At 45.8% G+C, this 24,253-nt stretch overlaps 1 protein-coding gene across 7 annotated transcripts in view; it reads right to left on the reverse strand.

Annotated features, from left to right (window-relative positions):
- Positions 1-24,253, reverse strand: part of SLC39A11 (solute carrier family 39 member 11) — a 465,983-nt gene that overhangs the window by 411,575 nt on the left and 30,155 nt on the right. Inside the window, exon 2 of one of the 7 annotated variants that reach the window (XM_023211942.2) lies at positions 6,486-6,587. The exons of the other annotated variants lie outside the window; for them this stretch is intronic. The gene's annotated coding sequence lies outside the window, so the exon portion shown is untranslated. The remainder of the gene's footprint in view (positions 1-6,485; positions 6,588-24,253) is intronic. 7 annotated transcript variants of the gene reach the window in all.

Consider the following 24,253-nt stretch of genomic DNA (forward strand, 5'->3'; position numbering starts at 1 on the left):
GGTTGCAGTGAGACAAAATCACACCACTGTATTCCAGCCCGGGCAACACAGTCAGACTCCATCTCAAAACTAAAAATAAAAATAAAAAAACAGTATTCACAACATCACTTACTCAGTATAGTAAATCAGAGAATAATTCCCCTCTAAATCTAATTTTCCTACACTAATGTGAAATTCCTAGTCCACTTTGGAATATCACACAATGTACATTGGAGGGCTTCTAGTTAAACACGGCCAGTGGAATACAAGCTCCCAAATTCTCACTAGAGTAAAGGTACAGGGATATGAAGGATTCAAAGGCCAAAGACAGAAGGAAAGGAAGAGGACATGGCAGCCACATTTTGGAAGCTTGAAGAGAGGAGCAGGTAATCCCTGACGGATGCTCGTGAAGGCTGCCGCCTGGGGCTGGAGAAAGAGACTAGTAGGAAGGTGCTTCACCCCACAGAGCCCCAGAATAGCCCCGGAGCCTTTCACAATGAGATCGCACACAGGCCTAAAAGAGACCTGCCGGAGGCTTGGATAAGAAGCAAGTAAAACCCAGATTCCTCCTGGACCCCAGGAAGCCAGGAAACTGTCCCACCAGACATTGCAGGACCCCCAGGCCAGTTAAGGGTGAGGATATCATGCTGAAACCAGGAGAAAAAGTGATAGTTTATGTGCTGAAATGGGGGCACCCAGCATCTTCCCACATTTTCACTCTGATTTCACAATGAAAATCCAATGGGAGTAAAGAATCCTATGTACAAAATCTCAATTTTCAGAAAAGTTTCTGCATGACAACCTTAACAATCACAGCCTTAACAGCAGAAGGCTGAAAGGGCCTGGAGAAAATATTTAAAATCACCAGGTATTTACAGACTCTTCTTCGGAGGCCCTGAGAACAAAATCCCTGTTTCCCTTCTGTAGTTCTCAAAACCTAGAAAGGCTCATAATCCAATCCCTTTTCTCAAAATATCATGCAAACTGTCCCAGGGATCTGTACTTTATAATGCTATTAATTTCCCTCTGGTATCAGCAGTAGCAGCATAGAATAATTTAAAAGAAAAAAATCAGTTTAACACCCAGCCCACATTAGGCAAACCTTTCCATTTCTGTGTAAATGCTCATTCTGAAACCATTTCAGCTCTGGCAATAGAAATGAATTTGTGAAGAGATCCTTAAGGGATACATCAGAATATTCCAGCATGATGGGTGCAGTAGGGCATTTCCTTTATTATAGCAGTGACAGTTTAAAAACTGAAAAAAAATCCAAGCCACAAAACAAAATTTTTCTCATAATAAATAGGGGAAAGAAAATTATTGCACATAGCTCACTTACAATACACTGAATGTATCAACTCTTCACACCTCTAAAAAGGTACACAGAGGTAGGACAGGAAGACACAGCTCAAAAGAACAGCACCCAACTCAGTGCCTGCTACGAAGCAGGTCCTCCTTCATGTTTGTTGAACCAAAGGAACAAGGACTCTAACCTCAAGGAGGCTACTGTATACCTAAGGAGGACACACAGACTTGCAATCCATGTAAGTCAGAGCAATAATCAGAAAGAGGCCGGGCACGGTGGCTCACGCCTGTAATCCCAGCACTTTGGGAAGCTGAGGCAGGCAGATCACCTGAGGTCAGGAGTTCGAGACCAGTGTGGCCAACATGGTAAAACCCTATCTCTACTAAAAGTACAAAAAGTAGCCGGGTGTGGTGGTGGGTGCCTGTAATCCCAGCTACTTGGAAGGCTGAGGCAGTAAGAATTGCTTGAACCTGGGAGGTGGCAGTTGCAGTGAGCCGAGAACACGCCATTGCACTCTGGCCTGGGCAACAAGAGTGAAACTCTGTCTCAAAATGAATAATAATAGTAATAATAATTACTCAGAAAGTACAGAAGCCAAGTGGTGTCTCTAAGTTCTGTCTCCAAATCAGATATAAAATTAACAGTTAAAAGTCAATCAGCAAGTCCCTAAGCAGAGACTGTTACATGGCCAATACTGCGCCAGACCCCAGGGGTTGCAGGAAAGGAAGAAAGAGCCAGTGTGGATCTGGGCCGTGCCTTCAGGAGCTAGCTGGCTCTGGACCATAATAAGAGAGGCTACAGAAGATATATGACTGGATAAATTAAGGGAATCTGCAGTCATGCAAAGAAAGGGGATATCAATGTTGTTTCGAAATTTAAAAAGCAGTACATCAAAGAACAGGGAGGGGCTCTGGAAAGCTGGACACAATTTGGAAAGGAAATGAGGACGGGACCTTTCTAGCTGGGAAGTGCAGAGTGGGCGGAGTCTGGAGGCAAGTATACAGAAGCTTATGTTGTGGTGTCTGCAAGGCTAAAGAAGGCAGGGAGGAGTTTACAACCAGCCATTTGGGTATAATTATGAAACCAGGAAGAATGGTTTGGCCTTCACACAATGGGTGGCTTGTTTCCAACTCTAGTTGTACTGTAAAATCAACCTGGAGTTTTCAAGCTACAGATGCCAGCTCCCCTCCACAACCTACAGAAAGAGATTCGCCAGGGCAGGGGCATGGACACTGTGTTTTAAAGCCTCACACGTGATGCTGCAGCAGCTTAGCCAGCTCGGAGCAGGTCAGCATTAAGCACCCACTGTCTTTGGCAGGGTAACGGAGGCATTTTGGAAGGGTAACCTGGCATCAGCAAGCAGAATTAATTTAAGTGGGGAGATAGGACACCAACATCCAGCTGTTGGGCTCTGGACATAATCCAGATGTGACAGGGCAGGAGACCAGAGAGCAGACAGAGAAACTCGGGAGAAGGAAGGAATCTGCATGTAACCCTCCAGAATGAGGCCACCCATGTCTGTTCAATATCAAGTCAGTCAATCAGAAACCCATGACGAGCGGCCGCATGAATTTTGCATTGAGTCAGCCTTAAAAGTGGCGTGTCAGTTATTAATCATGACTCAGCATGAATCAAATCCATATGGGGGCTATATCTGTAACTAATTTGCTTTTATCAAGAAGCCTTCATAATATACCAGCTTCACATAATGTTACAGAATTAAACCCAACAGCTCAAAATTATAATCAATTACCTTCAGCTTCAGTTACAGTTATTAATCAACGTAGATGGGCTTGAATGACCTGACTCTTCTTAGCTACGCCTACCCAGTGATCATGATGGGCAGGAGCTTGGCTTACAATCTCCAAACTAGGAAAAAGTACTTATGCTTAAATAAGAAAAAAAAAAAAAAAAATCTACCATATGACCCAGTCATTCTTCCCCTTGTTCCCCAAGAGAAAGGAAAACGTACGTCCACACAAAGACTTACACAAGACCGTTCACAGAAGCTTTATTCACAGCAGCCCTAAATTGGAAATACCCCAAATGTCCATCAGCAGGAGAATGAATAAACACATTGTAGTATATTTATGAAATGAAATACTCCTTAGCAATAAAAGGGAACAAACCACTATCATGCCAACATTGGATGGATCTCAAAATCATTACACTGAGTGAAGGAAGACAAACAACAAAAAATATATAGATACTATACGACTGCATTTAAGCACAAGGGTATGCAAAACGACTCTATGGCTAGAAGTCATTAATTGGTGGCTGGGAGGGAGCCTGACTTAGGGACTAGGAGCTCTTTCTGGGATGTCAGAAATGTTCTCTATCTCAGCTGGACATGGTGGCTCATGCCTGTAATTCCAGCACTTCGGGAGGCCGAGGCAAGTGAACCACTTGAGGCCAGGAGTTCAAGACCAGCCTGGCCAACATGGTAAAACCTCATCTCTACAAAAAATACAAAAATTAGCCAGGGATGGAGGTGGGGACCTGTAATCCCAGCTACTCAGGAGGCTGAGGCATGAGAATCACTTGAACCCGGGAGGCAGAGGTTGCAGTCAGTCAAAATCACGCCACTGCACTCCAGCCTGGGCGACAAAGCGAGACTCCATCTCAAAAAAAAAAAAAAAAAAAGGAAGAAAAGAAATGTTCTCTATCTCATTTTGGGTAGTGGTTATACAGGTATATATGCCATCGTCCAAACTCATTGGGCTGAGACTTTAAGCTCTGGGCATATTAGTGTATACACATTAGACCTGGTTTTTAAGTTTCAAAAAGGCTACCTGCTCCCCAGATTCTGATGAGCCACATTTACTCCATGGACAGCATGTTGGGTATCCAGGTTCTAGGGTCTATCCTAAAATGGTCTCTCTGGGGATAGCCTTGGGTCATCCAGTACAGTCAGTAAGTACCTGACAAGGCCCAGGCCCATACTCAAACTCTAAGTACCAGCATGGAAGTTACACCCAGAGGGACCTCCCGGCATCCATTCTCAGTGACCGTAGGTCCCCCCAGTGACGTCCTAGACAGTAATAAGTTCCATAAAGCAAGGATAACCATCAAAGACATACCTGGGCTTCAAAATTATTGACCAGTCACCTAATTCCATCTCCAGTGCCATGAAAACAGAGGAAAAAAAAAAAAAAAAAGGCCGGGAGCAGTGGCTCAAGCCTGTAATCCCAGCACTTTGGGAGGCCGAGATGGGCGGATCACGAGGTCAGGAGATCAAGACCATCCTGGCTAACACGGTGAAACCCCGTCTCTACTAAAAAAATACAAAAAAACCTAGCCGGGCGAGGTGGTGGGCGCCTATAGTCCCAGCTACTCGGGAGGCTGAGGCAGGAGAATGGTGTGAACCCGGGAGGCGGAGCTTGCAGTGAGCTGAGATCCGGCCACTGCACTCCAGCCTGGGCGACAGAGCAAGACTCTGTCTCAAAAAAAAAAAAAAAAAGCCACAATGCCCAGTCCTGCTCCAAATCTAAGCTCCTATTTTTCTTTCTTTTCCAAGTACAACTCCGCTCAGCCAACATTTACTAAGCAACTACCATGAGTGAGATGCCCAGCTGGACTGCAGCTCCCACTGGCAATGATCTCAGCTACACCTAATGTTAAGATGGCTGTGCTCCAGTCTCATAACGCTTAGGCGTTTTTGTTTGAGTTCCGTGTTCCTCTTCTACAAACCCGTTACTCTGAATAACAGAAATGGCACGTATACTAATTACTTTGGTCCTTTCAAGGCAGATCCGGACCAGCCAGATGAGAGAGACTCCCAGAATCCTTCAGCTTGCCAAAATTGTTAACTCCATACAGACTTAAAAAACAATAAAAAAAAAATTAAAAAAAAAACAAAAAAACAGGGTGATGTGGGACATCCTTATTAAACCTTTTCACCAGCTGGTCATCAACAGAGTGAGAACGCATTGCCCCAAGCTGCCTCCCGTGGCACTCAGCCACCAAGCCATCAGCACTCTCTCAGCTCGGGCCTGTTGATGGACACCGCACCAGCTGGTCAAGCCTCCCCATCCCCCACACCGCCACTCACTCACGCTGATCCAATCTGTCCCAGATCTGGCTGCTAAGAAAGCAGCCCCTGCCCATATTTGAAGGAGAAGAGAAGACTCAGCAGTCTGGCTCCACTGATAGAAAACTCAAAGATCTATAAGAGGGAGCTTCTCCCGCTTCGTTCATCTCCCTCAAGATGGAGATGACAAACCACTCACCTGCCAGCTTCATGCCTCTCTCTTGGCTCAAATGAGCCATGAGGCTTGGGGGCAGATCTTTAAGGTCAAGGGAAAGGAAAGATGCTCCCCCTTGTTCTAAATAATATTACATTTCATTCCACCACTCGTGAAAACACAGGTTCTGAAAGCGTATTCTGTCCGAACTCACCAGAGGGATACAGAAGTCTCCCATGGGTATGGTGGCCATGATTCCTGGGAGATGGAAGGCAGGAGGTAAGGAGCAATAGGGCAGAATCCCAAAGGAGAACTGGATGTCCTACAAAAAAGCCCCCTCCTAGGACTGCCCAGTGTAGCAAATAAAAATACAGGATGAACAGTTACATGATAACTTCACATAAAGAATAAATACTTTTCTTAGTATAAGCATGTCCCTAAATATTACATGTTTTTCCTGGCAATACCTCCCCCACCAGTAATTATCGTCCTCTCTCTCTCTCTGTCTCTCTCTGTCTCTGTCTCTCTGTCTCTGTCTCTCTGTCTGTCTCTGTCTCTGTCTCTGTGTCTGTCTCTCTCTGTCTCTGTCTCTGCCTCTCTGACTCTGTCTCCCTGTCTCTGTCTGTCTCTCTCTGTCTCTGTCTCTCTTTCTCTAAGAAAGGTAATACAGGCCTAGCACGGTGACTCACACCTGTAATCCCAGCACTTTGGGAAGCCGAAGTGGGCAGATCCCTTGAGGTCAGGAGTTCAAGACTAGCCTGGGCAACATGGCGAAACCCCGTCTCTACTAAAAAGACAAAAGTTAGCCGGGCGTGGTGGCTCATGTCCATAGTCCCAGCTACTTGGGAGGCTGAAGTGGGGGCATCGCTTGAGCCCAGGAGGTTGAGGCTGCAGTGAGCTGTAGTCTCACCACTGCACTCCAGCCTGAACAACAGGGAGACCCAGTCTCAAAAAAAACAAAAATAAAAAATGAAAAAAAAAGAAAGGGAATGTAGCCTAGTGGAAGGACGACTCACCGTCTGTCAGTCAGACTACCTGGATTCTGATCCAAGCTCCACCATTTACCAGCTGGGGGAAGGTGGGTAAGAGATGAACCTCTCTGGAGCTACTATTTATTCCTATGTAAAATGGAGATAATAACAGAAATAGTAACACTCATAAATAAAATAACATTTACATAAAGAGAAACTTTCTTAATCCTCCTAATCCTAAGAGTTAGGAGGATTACTGGATATTATTGTTATTCCTATTTCTCATATGGGGAAACAGGCTGGAGAGGTTAAATAATTGAACAAGGTCACAGAGCTAGTAAGCAGCAGAGCCAAGATTCAGGCCCAGCCAGTGTGGCACTTAAAAAAAAAAAAAATAGGCTGGGCAAGGTAGCTCACATCTGTAATTCCAGTATTTTGGGAGGCCAACACGGGTGGATCACTTGAGGTCAGGATTTCAAGATCAGCCTGGCCAACATGGTGAAACCCTGTCTCTACTAAAAATACAAAACTTACCAGGGCGTGGTGGCACGTACCCGTAATCCCAGCTACTCAGGTGGCTGGGGTACAAGAATCACTTGAACCAGGGAGGCGGAGGTTGCAATGAGGCAAGATCATGCCACTGCACTCCAGCCTGGGCAACAGAGCAAGACTCCATCTCAAAAAAAAAAAAAAAAAATATATATATATATATATATATATATATATATATATCATGTATAGTTATCCTGTGCCAACCTTTACATTTAGATTCTTTTTTTAATTTCAGCTTTTACTTTGGATAAGAGGGTACAGGTACAGTTTTGTTACATGGATATACTGCACCCAGGTAGTGACCACAGTACCCATAGGTACTTTTCCAAGCCACATCCCCCTCCTTCTCTCCCCTCCTTAGAGTCCTCAGTGTTTCTTTTTCCCATCTTTATGTCCATGTGTGCTCAATGCTCAGCTCCCACTTATGAGTGACAACAGACAATATTTGGTTTTCTGTTTCTGTGTTAATTTGCTTATGATAATGGCCCCCGGCTCCATCCATATTGCTATAAAGTACATGATCTCATTCTTTTTTATGACTGCATAGGATTCCATGGTGCACGTGTACCACATTTTCTCCATCCAGTCCACCACTGATGGGCACCTAAGTTGACTGCATGTCTTTGCTATTGTGAATAATGCTGTCATGAACACGTGAGTGCCTGTGTCTTTTTAATATAATGATCTATTTTCATTTGGGCATACACCCAGTAATGGGATTGCTGGGTCAAATGCTAGTTCTGTTTTAAGCTCTTTGAGAAATTGCCAAACTGCTTCCCACAGTGGCTGAATTAATTTGAGCCCTGCTTGTGACTATAACACCATCCTACCTCCTGAGGTGGAGCTTATCTCCTAGGGTGGTGGTAAGGATTAAATGAGATTATGTGTGCCAAATTCTCAGCACAAAGACTGGCCCACAAGCAGATACTACATATGTTTATTATGTCTCTATTTTTACTATTATTGCAGCCAATGACTTGAGAAAACGGGTTGAATCAAACCCCTGTGATCTAAATGCTAGAGTTCCTGGGGAATTTAAGTCAAATTTATCCATCCTGAACATGGTAGATACAGGTGTCTGTGAATAGATAATAATGCAGATGTGCTGAGTGACCAGATGGATATACACACACAACAAATGACAAAGGGAAGTCATTCCCAGCAGCCCAGGGGTCCCTCGGCGATGCTCTAAGTTTCAACCCAATTCAATACTATGTATAAGTGGGATGTTATTTGTACACAGGTCTGTATACAAAGAACCATGCCACCCAACTGTGAGAGTGAGTCAGCAAGGAGCTGGGATTCCAGACAGCCAGGACCTCAAAGTTTCAAGTATGGCAGGATCCGGCAGAGGACGTACCATAAGGCTAAATGCGCTACAGCACTCCAGGAGGGTCCAGAGAGGGACTGGGGGCAGGGGCTTCAACCAGATGCATCGAGGCAAGATTGCACAGAGCGCTATGCGAAAGGATGCAGAAAAGGTTGAGAAGCAGGTTAGGGCTGGGACCAGGAGCAGCTGGGAGGGCACGCCTTCCAGGATGGGAGCAGCTGGGAGGACATGCCTTCCAGGATGGGAGCAGCTGGGTGGACACGCGTTCCAGGAGCAGCAGGGCAGGTTTAGGGAACAGAAGATGTCAAGGCAGGGCACAGGTATGTGTGAACATGTTCTGGGAGGAAGCCTGGAAAGGGGATGGAAACATGCCAAGGAGGGTCAGGAACCCTGTGCCAAGATGCTTAGACCTTATTCAGTAAGAACTAAGGAACCACGGAAAACTTTGGGGTAGGGGCTGTTAAAGAATCTCAAATATGATTTAGGAAGATGATGCTGAGGGCAGCATTAGCAAATTCAGCAATATTTATCAAGTGCCTACTCTCTGCCAGGCACTAGGGATTGTGATGAACAAGACAGGTAAATTCCCTGCCTGAGAGGAGCTTACACTCCAGTAAGAGCAGACTGGCCATAAACAAGAAAGCACACAGACAAGAAACTCAGAGAATGAGGAATGACATGAAGGAAATGAAATGATGTCCTGGGCATGGTGGCTCACGCCTGTAATCCCAGCACTTCAGCAGGTTGAGGCAGGCAGATCACTTGAGGCCAGGACTTTGAGACCAGCTTGGCCAACATGGTGAAACCCCGTCTCTACTAAAAATACAAAAATTAGTAGGGCATGGTGGCACACGTCTGTAATCTCAGCTACTCAGGAGGCTGAGGCACGAGAATCATTTGAACCCAGGAGGAAGAGATTGCAGTGCGCTGAGATCGCGCGACTGCACTCCAGCCTGGGAGACAGAGCAAGACTCTGTCTCAAACAAACAAAACACGTCCTGGGGTGGAAAGTGACAGTGTGGAGCCCTTTGACTTGGGTAGTCAGGGAAGGCTTCTCTGAGGAGGTGATATCTGAGCTGAGCCCTGAATGGTGAGAAGGAGCCATACATAATTCTAAATAGAAGGTATATCAAATTCTTAAGGTCAGAATGAGTTTGGTCTGTTTGTGGCAAAAGAAAGAAAAGAAAAGAAAAGAGAGAGAGAGAGAGAAAGAAGGAAGGAAGGAAGGAAGGAAGGAAGGAAGGAAGGAAGGAAGGAAGGAAAGAAAAGAAAAGAAAAGAAAAGAAAAGAAAAGAAAAGAAAAGAAAAGAGAAAAGAAAAGAAAAGAAAAGAGAAAAGAAAAGAAAGAGGGAAAGACTTTGGCAGAAGCAGAATGACCAAAGCAGGAAGGGTTACCAGTGGACAGCAGAGAGAGTCCTCATGGGCCATGGGGGAGTTACGATATTATAGGAGCAGGGAGCAATGTGGACTGACTTGCTTTTTTTTTTTTTTTTTTTTGAGATACAGTTTCACTCTGTCGCCCACGCTGGGGTACAGTGACTGAATCTCAGTTCACTGCAACCTCTGCCTCCGGAGTTCAAGTGATTCTCATGCCTCGGCCTTCCGAGTAGCTGGGACTGCAGGCACACGCCACCACACCTAGCTAATTTATGTAATTTTTAGTAGAGATGGGGGTTTCATCATGTTGGCCAGGCTGGTCTTGAACTCCCAACCTCAAGTGATTCGCCCCCCTCGGCCTCCCAAAGTGCTGGGATTACAGGCGTGAGCCACTGCGCCTGGCCTGACTTGCACTTTTAAAGCTCTCTTCGGGGATGGGGGGTGGTGAAAGGGAAGGGATGGGGTGAGCAAGAGCAGAGAGACCGGTAGAGGCCCCTTCAGGGGCATGGACCAGGTGTCATTGGTGCAGGTGAGGAAAGATGATCCAATTTGGGATGTATTTTGGAGGGAGGGATTACGGGGCTTGTCAATGAAATGAATAAAGCAAGATCCAGTAAAAGAGAATGTATTGGTTTCCTGGAGCTGCTATAACAAAAGACTGCAAACTGGGTGGCTGAGAACAACAGAAATTCATTCTCTCACAGTTCTGGAAGTTAGATACGCAAAAATGAAGGTGTCAGCTGGGCCACACTCCGTCTAAAGGCTCTCAGGAAGAAAGCTTCCCTGCCTCTAGTAGCTGCCAGAAGCCCTCGGTGTTCCTTGGCTTGTGGATACATCACTCCAGTCACCCGGCCATCCTCACCTGTGCGTTCGGCTGTGTGCCTCTTCTTATAAGGACACCAGTCCTAATGTGGTATGACCTCATCTTAACTTGATTAAATTTCCAGGGCAGTAACTTATTTATATCCACAAAGACCCCATTTCCAAGCCCTACACGGACCTGCGAAGGTCACGTTCGCAGGTTCTGTGTAGACAGGAATTTGCAGGGTAAGGACATTCTCTGACCTAGGGCAGACAAGAATCAAGATGACTCAGGTCTGGGGACTGTGCAACTTGGTAGAAGGTGGCAGCCTTGACTGAGAAGAGACACAGTGAAGGAGGACAGTTTAGGAGGTGAGGATGGAAAAGGAAGTAAGGGGGAGCCATCAAGAGTTCAGACCGGTCACCGTAGTTCAGGCCTATAATCCTGGCACTTTGGGAGGCCGAGGCAGGTGGATCACCTGAGGTCAGCAGTTCGAGACCAGCCTAGCCAAAATGATGAAACCCCGTGTCTACTAAAAATACAAAAATTAGCCGGGTGTGGTGGCGTGTGCCTGTAATCCCAACTACTCAAGAGGCTGAGGCAGGAGACTCGCGTGAACCTGGAAGGCAGAGGTTGCAGTGAGTTGAGACAGCGCCACTGCACTGCAGCCTGGGTGTGCAGTGAGTGAGACTCCATCTAAAAAAAAAAAAAAGAGTTCTGTGCTGAACCTGCCAGGTGTGAGGCGTCCATCCCAGCAAGCCAGCTGGAGATCGGGAAGAGAGGGGATGGCTGATGCTATAGGCAGGGACAATGGTGAAGCGGCTACAATGACAACAGTGACTTGAGGTAGGGTGGGAGCCGCTGCAGTGCATGAGAGGAGAACGGCTGGAGGCATCAGAGGTACAGTCACACATGGGTGGTAGGCTTGGAGCAAACTGAATATAGGATAGGGGACAAGGGGAAGCTTAACTTTTTATTTTTATTTTTTTTTTTGGAACAGAGTCTCACTCTGTCACCCAGGCTGCAGTGCAGGGGCACAAGCGTGATCTTGGCTCACTACGACCTCTGCCTCCTGGGTTCAAGCAATTCTCCTGATTCGGCCTTCTGAGTAGCTGGGACTATAGGCATGAGCCACCACACACAGCTAATTTTTGTATTTTCAGTAGAGACAGGGTTTCACCATGGTGGCCAGGCTGGTCTCGAACTCCTGACCTCAGGCAATCTGCCCGCCTCGGCCTCCCAAAGTGCTGGGATTACAGTGTGAGCCACTGTACCCAGCCAGCTCAAGATTTTAAAAGGCTAACTTCAAAAGTCTCTGGTGAAAATAATAATGTAAAAATAAAAACTGGCAAAAGGCAACTCATTACAAAGCGAAATGCCAGAGGGAGTCGGGTACAGTGGCTCACGCCCATAATCTCAGCACTTTGGGAGGCTGAGGTGGGCGAATCACTAGAGGACAGGAGTTTGAGACCAGCCTGGCCAACATAGCAAAACCCCATCTCTACTAAAAATACAAAAAATTAGCCAGGCGTGGTGGTGAGAATCTGTGGTCCCAGCTACTCAGGAGGCTGAGACCAAAGAATTGCTTGAACCCAGGAGGTGGAGGCTGCAATCAGCTGAGATCTCACCACTGTACTCCAGACTGGGTGACAAAGCAAGACTCCATCTCCAAAGCAAAAAGCAAAAAGTTTGTTGGTGCCAGAGGGAATGTTGAACCTCACCTGTAACCGAAGAAAAATCAAAGAAAATGTATCATCAGGCTTAGGGCACTGATTCAGACCCGTGTCACCTCTACGGGCCTCAGTTTTGCCAGCTGTAAAACTGGAATAACCGTGCCCAGCTCCATCAAGTAGTTGTGAAAACGAAATGAGCTCATCTGTGTTCTAGGCACTCAACACGTTAGCTCTTCCTAATACAAGGTGCCCTGTTTTTTACCGAGCTACAGAGTATTAAGTGCAAGCCCCCCAGTGTTGGTGACAGAGACCAAATCAACCACAGGAAAAAAAAAAAGAAGAAAGCCTCTGAGAGGGAATCTGGAGAATCCAGGTGGACAACATGTATAACAAGAAAAACCTCTCATTACTATCAGAGAGAGAAGGATGCATAAAATAAACCCATAAAGAAAGACAGGATGGCCAGGCGCGGTGGCTCAAGCCTATAATCCCAGCACTTTGGGAGGCCGAGACGGGCAGATCACGAGGTCAGGAGATGGAGGCCATCCTGGCTAACACGGTGAAAACCCGTCTCTACTAAAAAATACAAAAAACGAGCCGGGCGAAGTGGCGGGCGCCTGTAGTCCCAGCTACTTGGGAGGCTGAGGCCGGAGAATGGCGTAAACCCGGGGGGCGGAGCTTGCAGTGAGCTGAGATCCGGCCACTGCACTCCAGCCTGGGCGACAGAGCGAGACTCCGTCTCAAAAACAAACAAACAAAAACAAAAAACAAAAACAAGAAAGACAGGATGCTAGAGGGGGGAAAAAAACCCGAAGACTAAGAGAGTTTTCAAAACCTAAAACTGTGAAAACAACCGAAAACATTTTGCTCTTTTTATGGAATCAACGAAATTTTCCACCACGCAGAACAAAGCAGCAAACAGATGATAAAATAAAGAGCAAAAAGAGAGGAGAGTGAGAGATTAACTCCAGGAAGGCCAGTAGCCAACTAATAAGACTAATAAAGAGAGGACAGAGGACCAGCCAGGGGAACTATTAAAGGCATATAAAATAACATTTACCAGAACTCAGGGACACTGGCTTCCAAACTGAGAAACTGCAGAACACATTTATTTAGAAATGTGGGAGAAAATGTCTCAAAAAGCAGACAAAAGTGGTTACTTCCGGAAAAGAGGGCAGGACCATGGAAGGCGGGGTAGAGAATTACTGGTTTTATTCTCCCCCAGGCTGGAGTGCAGTGGCACAATCTTTGCTCACGGCAACCTCCGCCTCCCGGGTTCAAGCAATTCTCCTGCCTCTGCCTCCCGAGTAGCTGGAATTACAGGAGCGTGCCACCATGTCTGGCTAATTTTTGCATTTTTAGTAGAGACAAGATTTCACCATGTTGGCCGGGCTGGTCTCAAACTCCTGACCTCAGGTGATCCTCCCACCTTGATCTCCCAAAGTGCTGGGATTACAGGCGTGAGCCACTTCACCTAGCCAACATAATGTTTAAAAACATGTTCTTTCACTTCATGTATTCTAATCTTTTTCTTGTTACGTTGGTGGTTGCATATTACTCCATCATATGAGCTGAGATGAGCTCACTCCAGTGAGACGGAGGCCACAGTGAGCCAGGATCGCACCACCACATTCCAGCCTGGGCAACAGAGCGTGACTTCATCTCAAACAAAACAACAACAACAAAAAAAAACATTATGTATGGTATAAGCCCATTTGATTTTCGTGGGTTTTTTTTAATTATATGTGAACAAAAAATGATAGAAGATTGATACTACTGAGAAGAAAGTTTACAGGAGTCTGTATGGAGAAGTTAATCAACTAGGGATTAAAAAAAAAAAAAAAAGGTGGCCGGGCGCGGTGGCTCAAGCCTGTAATCCCAGCACTTTGGGAGGCTGAGACGGGCGGATCACGAGGTCAGGAGATCAAGACCATCTTGGCTAACACGGTGAAACCCCGTCTCTACTAAAAATACAAAAAACTAGCCGGGCGTGGTGGCGGGCGCCTGTAGTCCCAGCTACTCCGGAGGCTGAGGCAGGAGAATGGCCGTAAACCCGGGAGGCGGAGCTTGCAGTGAGCTGAGATCCGGCCACTGCACTCCAGCTCCGGCGACAGAGCAAGACTCCGTCTCAAAAAAAAAAAAAAAAAAAAAGGTACGTAGTAACACTGAGGGCCACATACTGGAGGAAAACTGATACCCACAGTCACTGACTTATATCAAACCCAAACACCTCATGTGTCTCCCACCCATTTTACATGAATAGTCAATAACATGTATTGATGAGCATTTGCTATGTGTTGATTACTCTGCTAAATGCTTGAAATATACTTACTCATTTCATCTGCACAACAATCCTATACAGGAGACAGTATAATCATCTCCATTTTACAAATGGGGAAACTCAGGCTTACAAAGTCTAGCTAACTAGCCCAAGTTCCCACAACTAGTGATGAGAGAAACCAGGATCATATCCAGCAAGGTGACCCCAGGATTCTTTATAATGCCAGAATACATGTCCACTAATAAAAAGGGCTCCAGCCAACGGTGCCGACTGGCCCCTGCCCTGAGCTCACCCCACGCAGCTGATGGTTCAAGACATTTCCTGGCATGACTGCATCCTGAGAGGTTCATCATAATTAAAACATGGGGAAATTTTCAAACTGCTTCAGAGATGTAATGAGTTTACGTTCCATTAGTTTCTTCCTTCATTGGGAGAATCAGAAAGACTGATTTCCGTATAGACTCAGCAGGGAGGGTTTCTTGCAGCCTATTTTGAGATTTCATTCTGATGTTCCAGTAATATAAATCAGCACACATGGGGGGCCTGGAAACATCAAGCTGAGCTGAGAGGCAGCCAACCACAAAGAAAATCTCTAACACAGGCCAGGTGCCATGGCTCATGCCTGTAATCCCAGCACTTTGGGAGGCCGAGGCAGGTGGACCATGCGGTCCGGAGGTCAAGACCAGCCTGACCACATGGTGAAACCCCCTCTCTACTAAAAATACAAAAATTAGCCAGATGTGGTAGCTCACGCCTGTAGTCCAGCTACTCAGGAGGCTGAGGCAGCAGAATCGCTTGAACCCGGGAGGCAGAGGTTGCAGTGAGACGAGATCACGTCACTGCACTCCAGCCTGGGCGACAGAGGGAGACTCCATCTCAAAAAAAAAAAAAAAAAAACCTCTAACGCACACGCCATGTTTATTCAACATTCACTTTAAAAATATTTTTGGATGCCAACTATGTTCTAGTCCCTGTAATAGGGACCAGAGCTCAACAGTGAAAGAGACAGCCTCTGCCCTCAAGGTGCTTCTAGTTTGGAGAGGGAAGAAGACGAGTCAACAATTAGAATCCAGAGACAGTGGGAGGTCCAGGCGGGTGGATCACTTGAGATCAGGAGGTTGAGACCGGCATGGCCAACATGGTGAAACCCCATCTCTACTAAAAATACAAAAATCAGCCGGGTATGGTGGCATGTGCCTATAATCCCAACTACTCAGGAGGCTGAGGCAAGTGAATTGTTTGAACCTGAGAGGCACAGATTGCAGTGAGCCGAGATCGTGCCATTGCACTTCAGCTGGGTGACAGAGCAAGATTCCGTCTCAAATAAACGAAAAAAAGACTCTCAAGACAAGTGCTGGCGAGAGCTGCAGATGCTTATCACGGGGTTTATCCATCCCCTCTTGGAGGGGGCTCAGAAATTAAGAAGCAGCCTCAAGCCTGTAATCCCAGCACTTTGGGAGGCCGAGACGGGCAGATCACGAGGTCAGGAGATCGAGACCATCCTGGCTAACATGGTGAAACCCCATCTCTACTAAAAAATACAAAAAACTAGCCGGGCAAGGTGGCAGGTGCCTGTAGTCCCAGCTACTCGGGAGGCTGGGGCAGGAGAATGGCATGAACCCGGGAGGGGAGCTTGCAGTGAGTTGAGATCCGGCCACTGCACTCCAGCCTGGGTGACAGAGCGAGACTCCGTCTCAAAAAAAAAAAAAAAAAAAGAAATTAAGAAGCAAAAGAATCTCCTTAAGGAGCAAACACTCGATGACAAGGATCTGGAAGGGATCAAGGTCCAGAAGAGAAGGGCAGAGCAAGCGAACCCCAAGGGCTTTGGGAGCCAGGTCCATAACAAGGCCATGTGCTGGAGCAAAGGACAAGCAAACGCTCCCTTCACCAGCTGTCAACAATTTACCTCCCAATCCAACCTGCATGATGCCAGGAGCATCCCTGTCCCAAGCCAGTTGGATGCTGGCTGTCTCTGGAAGAGAAGGGCTCTTCTGGGGAGTCAAGGGGGGATATAAAATGAATTCCCACTGGAGTGCTCCACATTTATTTATGCATGACATTGGGGTGGGGCAGAGGAGAGTTCATGCAAATATTTGGACACAGTAAGGCTCTCAAAGGAAGCACAGGTCCACAGGAGGTAGGGCCTGTTTAAGCCTGAGGAGGCCTGCACACTTGAGTCTCACCTGGCAACTGCAACTAGGCCTCAGACGTAGACTAACTGAAAGCCTAGCTTAGGAGTATGCTTTTTTTTTTTTTTTTTAGCCAGGGTCTCGCTCTGTTGCCCAGGCTGGAATGCAGTGGTATAATCACAGCTCACGGCAGCCTCAACTTCCTGGGCTCAAGCAATCCTCTCACCTCACCCCCCTAATTAGCTAGGACTACAGGCACATTGTCACCATGCCTGGATAATTTGTGTACATAGAAATGAGGGAAGGTGGGTGTGGGGGTTGGGGGCAGAAGCAGAGGGAAGTGGAGACCTCCCCATGTTGCCCAGGCTGGTCTTGAACTCCTGGGCTCAAATGATGCTCCTGCCTCAACCTCTCAAAGTGCTTGGATTAGTGAGCCACCAAATATTAATCAATCATAGCAGCTGAGCAGCAGTCAATTATAGGCAGCCAGCTGGTTCAAATAAGGCAAAACACCGGGCTGTAACCAACTAAGCTGCCTCTGTGCAGCCCTTCCGTTTTCTGTCCATAAATGTCCTCTGACCATGTTGCAGCCCTGGGCTTCTTTGAAGCCACTCTGGTTCTGTAGGCTGCCTGATTTTTGAATCAAAAATAAAGGTCAATTAAGATCTTCAAATTTGCTGTAATTGTCTTTCTGATACTTTTGGTGCCCACGATGGGGCACAGACGACACTCCTGGCAACTCCCAAGGCCCCTGGAGGACACAGGAAAGGCACCGCTGGCCCCGTGAGGTCCCGTCTTCCCAAAAGAGCTCCGAGGGTGCTGAATGCCTTTCAGATTGGAGTCTGCTTTTTTTTTTTTGAGATGGAGTCTCGCTCTGTCACCCAGGCTGGAGTACAGTGGCATGATCTCGGCTCCATGTAACCTCCACCTCCCTGGTTCAAACAATTCTCCTGCCTCAGCCTCCCGCGTAGCTGGGACTACAGGCACCATCCACCATGCCTAGCTAATTTTTGTATTTTTAATGGAGACGGGGTTTCCCCATGTTGGCCAGGCTGGTCTCGAACTCCTGACCTCAAGTGATCCGCCCGCCTCAGCCTCCCAGAGTGCTGAGATTACAGGCGTGAGCCACTGCACCCGGCTGGACTCTGCTCTTTTTACATTGAGCCCCTGATCTTTTTTTGGCTTTTGCATTCAGGATTAGTTTGTGCTGGATGAGAGCACGTGAGCTTCTGGGATCTGTGGTGGCTGGCGAGTCACTGGCAAAAGTCAAAGTCATGACAAAGACGGGACTGAGTCCTGTAGGGAGGCCTCAGGTGCCTGCCTGGATCAGACAAGCTGGCTTGGATCTAGTAGGTGAGGAAGGTGACGAGAAGACAGGGAGTCGTGGGTTTACCTGGATTCAAGAAGTCTCCGTGAATGTATCCTCCTATCTACTCCTTTATCTGGAACTCCTGCCAATTTCATGTACAAGAACTATGAACCCAGAACCTGTGCTTTTCTAGAGAAATGAGAGAACCTTACCAAGAAGATTTAGAGCTATGGTGGCCACAGTGGGGAAGTTTAAACCTATATATAATTTTTATTTGTGAGGCACATTAGGAAAGGAAGAATCAAAATTCCCCAAAAAACAATGGGATACATTTTTTTTTTTTTCCTGAGACAGTCTCGCTCTGTCACCAAGGCTGGAGTGCAGTGGTATGATTTCAACTCACTGCAACCTCTGCCTCCTGAGCTCAATTGATCCTCCCTGCCTCAGCCTCCTGAGTAGCTGGGACTACAGGCACCTGCAACCATGCCCAGTTAATTTTTTGTGGGATATATCTATTTTTTTTTTTTTTTTTAAGGATGGGGTTTCGCCATCTTGCCTAGGCTGGGCTGGAACTCCTGGGCTCAAGCCATCCGCCCGCCTCGGCCTCCCAAAGTGCTGGGATTACAGCATGGGCTACTGCACCTGGCCAGGATGCATCTTTAACTGGTTTGTAGAGGCATCTAAATGATTAAATGAATCAAACATTGCCTCTTTCATTTTATGTTATTTATCTATTTATTTATTTATTATTATTTTTTTTTTTTTGAAACGTAGTCTCACTGTCGCCCAGGCTGGAGTGCAGTGGTGCGATCTTGGCTCAATGCAAGCTCCGCCTCCCGGGTCCACACCATTCTCCTGCCTCAGCCTCCCGAGTAGCTGGGACTACAGGCGCCCACCACCGTGCCCAGCTAATTTTTTGAATTTTTAGTAAAGACAGGGTTTCACCCATGGTCTCGATCTCCTGACCTCGTGATCCACCCACCTCGGCCTCCCAAAGTGCTGGGATTATAGGCATGAGCCACCACGCCCGGCCTAAACATTGCCTCTTTTAATCTTTTAATAGACTCTTTATAAAAGGCAAATAGAAAGCTTAAGTGACTCATTGATGAGAAAAAATATTTTATGTTGACTGACAATTCTGACTGCACCTTTCCTCTATCTTTCTATCCTCCTCTGCCTAGTCTGAATTTACTTTTTCTTAGTTACCTTCCAATCTTAAAAACAGAAACAAATAAAAATTATTTATAAAAGTTAAGCTCTCAGATCAATGGGGTCTGCTTCTTTAGCCACTTTTATGGTTTGGTGAAAATCTTAAATTCAGCCCTGTTCATTAATGGGTTTCCACCTGAACTCAGTAATCTAGTTAGAAAATGCAGGCTGAGGCCAGCCACGGTGGCTCACGCCTGTAATCCTACCACTTTGGGAGGCTGAGGCGGCAGATCACTTAAGGTCAGGAGGGCGAGACCAGCCTGGCCAACATGGTGAAACCCCGTCTCCACAAAAATACAAAAATTAGCCAGGCACATTGGTAGGCGCCTGTAGTCCCAGCTACTGGGGAGGCTGAGGCACAAGAATCACTTGAACCCCAGAGATGGAGGTTGCAGTGAGCCAAGATCGTGCCGCTGCACTCCAGCCTGGGCGACACGGCAAGACTCTATCTCCAAAAAAGAAAAAAGAAAACACAGGCTGGCTTGGGAAGCTGCCCATCTAGTTATTTTGTCTGAAACTCTCTCTCTCTTTCTTTTTGGAAAAGAAATTTACTTCTGTGGGAAAAGTCTCCACTTGTGGGGGTGTCTCCCTCTTTGCACCCTAAATCACTAGAAACTTTCAAAATGGAGAAGGTCAAGACTTAACTCTGTTTAAGAGACCTTGCCTTTCACCATTTTGTCTTCACCGGGCTTGCATGTTTGTTTGTCTTGGCAAATAATAGTATTTAGGCCTGAAATCTGGTTATCAGGCTGGCTGACAATCCCTGGGGGCGATAAGGAATAATCGAAGTGTCCTCTGATTCAACCCCCTTGCTGGAATGAGAACAGTCGGAGGATAAAGAAAATATCCACAGAGTCAATGTGGAAAAGATAGATGGGTCCTTGGAAGAACAGATAATGGGCCAGCTGGGGTGGCCTTCCGATCTCCTCTCCTGTGATAGGAATTCATCTTGGCCGGGCGCAGTGGCTCACATCTGTAACCCCAGCACTTTTGCAGACCCAGATGGGCAGATCACCTGAGGTCAGGAATTTGAGACCAGCCTAGCCAACATGGCGAAACCCCCTCTCTACTAAAAATACAAAAATTAGCCAGGCGTGGTGGCAGGAGCCTGTAATATCAGCTACTAGGGAGTAAGAAGCAAGAGAATTGCTTGAACCTGGGAGGTGGAGGGTGCACTGAGCCGAGATCGCACCACTGCACTCCAGCCTGGGCGACAGAGCGAAACTCCATCTCAAAAAAAAAAGAAAGTTAATCTTCAGACGAATGACACAACTGAGTTCCTTTTGTAGGATCTGTCTTTTGGCAGATGAAAGAGAACTCAGGAGCCTTGCCCTGTATTTTGCCTTCAACTCAAAGTAATTAATATGCCAAAAATGTGACTACCACAGCAACATATTTTGGGGTGGCACTTCTTGAATGCTTTCAATGGCTAGTTTTGTTTAGTGAGCAATTAAATAATAACTGTTTAAAAAAACGAATAAATTAGGTGAATATAGACTGCATAAAAGTGTATAAATGAATTTGTCATTGTTTCAAAAATCTTTTGCAGCAATTTGGAATTTTAAAGTAATAGATATTTATAAAATGTCTGAGTCATTTCTTAGTTAAAATACTAGAACATTAACTGCTAAACATAAGTTTCAAGTATAACTACTTTGGCATCTTGGTTTTGTACAATATAGAGAAGCTGAATATATTTGGGTTTGCTCATAAACATGAAAACATTGTTCTAGGAGGAAGCACATATTTCTAGAAATTACAAATGTATATTCATGAAATGTTAGTATATAACAGTTTAAAATTGTTTTACTTCCTATGTTTTTGCTAGAAATTAAGGTCAGTAACAGTTTAAAATTCCAATCAATATAAGCTAGTTAAAACTGGAAATAAGCCCAGGCACAGTGGCTCACGCCTATAATCCCAGCACTTTGGGAAGCGGAGGCAGGCAGATTACCTGAGGTCAGGAGTTTGAGATCAGCCTGGCCAACATGGTGAAACCCTGTCTCCACTAAAAATACAAAAATTAGCCAGGCGTGGTGGTGGCCGCCTGTACTCCCAGCTACTCAGGAGGCTGAGACAGGAGAATCGCGTGAACCTGGGAAGCTGAGGTTACAGTGAGCTGAGATCGTGCCATTGTATTCCAGCCTGGGCGACAAGACTGAAACTGTCTCAAAAAACAAAACAAAACAAACAAACAAACAAAAAAACTGAAAATAATATGGGAAACAACTCCATATGCAAGGGAAAAAAAAGATATGCTTTTGGTAAGTGAAGTTATGAGGCATGAAATATGTGTCTTTGTTAAGGAAAAAAAGAGAGTAATTCTCACCCTAATATAGAATGACAGGTTGCCCCAAAATGAGCAAGAGGGAAGGTATAGATAGGATAAATAAATAACTGATGGAATATAAGAAGGTTGTAGGTTTGTGGACGGTGAATCATGTGAAAGAAATTTTATTGTGATCAGCAGGGTGCGGTGGCTCACACCTGTAATCCCAGCACTTTGGGAGGCCGAGGCAGGTGGATCAGCTGAGGTCAGGAGTTCGAGACCAGTCTGGCCAACATGGTGAAACCTGTCTGTACTAAAAATACAAAAATGGGCCAAGCATGGTGGTGGGTGCCTGTAATCCCAGCTACTTGGGAGGCTGAGGCCGGAGACTCACTTGCACCCGGGTGGCGGAAGTTTCAGTAAGCCGAGATCACGCCGTTGCACTCCAGCCTGGGTGACAAGAGTGAAACTCTGTCTCAAAAAAAAAAAAGAAAAGAAAAGAAAACAAGGTTAAAAAAAAAAAAGTTGGGGAGTTTCTTTACCTTTTAGGAAACTGGCAAAGGAAATGAAGACTCTGTGTTCTACCAAAATAACTTTTTGTCCTTCACGTTGTCTTTATCAGGTTTTTGATAACTATAGAAAACTATTAAAGAGCTAAGGTTTTTCCTCCAAATAGGTTGCTTTCTATATTCACCTTTGAAATCTATATCACTCCAGTAAAATTAATGACTATTATTTCATAGTGACTTGTGGTTCCATTTTGATGAAATGTTTTAAACCTTTGATATTTAAACCAAAGTCAAACTCTAAATTTAGTCTTTCTGATTAAGAATTAACTTTGGGATTCGCTAGCTGGGCCCTGAGAAAGCCTCCGAGGACCTTGTAAAGGGAAGATATTACATTATTTAGGCTTATTTGGTATACTGAATTATATGGCAAGTACTGTCAAAAAATAAGTCATGCTGAACCTTCTTTGAGTTTTACTCATATGTGTTCTGGAAAATTGTTTAAAATGGTCGGGCACGGTAGCTCACGCCTGTAATCCCAGCACTTTGGGAGACCGAGGCGGGCAGATCACAAGGTCAAGAGATAGAGACCATCCTGGCTAACATGGTGAAACCCTGTCTCCAGTAAAAATACAAAAAATTAGCTGGGTGCAGTGGCGGGCACCTGTAGTCCCAGCTACTCGGGAGCTCGGGCAGGAGAACCGTTTCAACCCAGGAGGCAGAGGTTGCAGTGAGCTGAGACTGCACCACCGCACTCCAGCCTGGGCAACAGAGCAAGACTCCGTCTCAAGAAAAAAAAAATTCTCAGAACTCGTATGAAGAAACTCAGTGGTTCATAAAACTGTTAACTCACCATCAAAAGGACAAGAATTAATTAAATACTAAAGAAATGTCTTGGCAGATTTCCATGCCAAGTCAGTTGGTTGTGAAATTGTTAAGGTACAGAAGCTGAATGAACTCCCTAAGATTTATCCAAGTCAAATCAACATGATGACCTATTCATTGGACACGGTTATGCATCTTACTTGGAGAAATAAAACTTGTATTTGAAAGGATATAAACTCAACATTAAGCATAGACTCACGGAGGGCTTAGACAACTACTTTGTCTTTTCTGAGTCCTTAAAGCTTCCATTATTAAAAGTTCTATGCAGGCTGGGCAAGTGGCTCATGCCTATAATACCAGCACTTTGGGAGGCAGAGGCGAGTGGATTGCTTGCGCTCAGGAGTTTAAGACCAGCCTAGGCAACACGGTGAAACCGTATCTCTACAAAAAATACGAAAATTAGCCGGGTGTAGTGGCCCACGCCTGTGGTCCTAGCTACTCAGGAGGCTGAGGTAGGAGGATCACTTGAGCCCAAGAGGTCAATGCTGCAGTGACCTCGTGTGATCACATCACTGCACTCCAGCCTGGGTGACAAACTGAAACCCTGTCTCAAAAAAAAAAAAAAAATCCTGTGTTCCATGACTCTTCATATTGTAGACAAAATGAAACAAATTATGGAAAAATAATGGTGTAGAGACTGTTCTAGAATTACTGGGATGGTTTGTAACCAGTGCTTAGTTTGTCAAATTCATAATCTTGGAAAGACAATCAAAACTTCAGATGAAGCCGGGCGCAGGAGCTCACACCTGTAATCCCAGCACTTTGGGAGGCCTAGGCAGGCAGATCACATGAGCTCACAAGTTTGAGACCAGCCTGGGCAACATAGCAAAAACCCATCTCTAAAAAAAAATACAAAAATTGGGTGTGGTGGCACACGCCTGCAGTCCCAGCTACTTGGGAGGCCAAGGTAGAAGGATGGCTTCCACCTAGGAGGCAGAGGAGGTTACAGTGAACCAAGACTGCGCCACTGCACTCTAGCCTGAGTGCCAGTGCCAGACCTTGTCTCAAAAAAAAAAAAAAAAAAAAACTTTAGATGATACACTTCTGCTACCTGATAGGCCATTTGAACATCTACAGAGGGATTTCATTCAATTGCCACCTTCAATAGGATATCAGTATGTTCTTGCAATAGTTTGCATGTTTCCTGGTTGGATAGAAACTTTCCCATGTAGAAAGGCTAATGCTGTGACAGTAGCTAGGAAGTTATTACAAAATTTATTTCCTTTATGGCAGTGGTCCCCAACATTTTGGCACCAGGGACAGGTTTCACGGAAGACAATTTTTCCATGGATTGCGGGTAAGGAATGGTTTTGGGATGCCACTGTTCCACCTCAAATCATAAGGCATTAGAGTCTCATAAGGAGACCGCAACCTAGATCCCTCGCACGTGCAGTTCACAATAGGAGTTGTGCTCCTGTGAGAATCGAATTCTGCTGCCGATCTGATAGGAGGAGTTCAGGAGGTAATGAGAGCAATGGGGAGTGGCTGCAA

The sequence above is a fragment of the Piliocolobus tephrosceles genome, chromosome 16 (assembly GCF_002776525.5).
Source record: "Piliocolobus tephrosceles isolate RC106 chromosome 16, ASM277652v3, whole genome shotgun sequence".
Taxonomy (NCBI): domain Eukaryota; kingdom Metazoa; phylum Chordata; class Mammalia; order Primates; family Cercopithecidae; genus Piliocolobus; species Piliocolobus tephrosceles.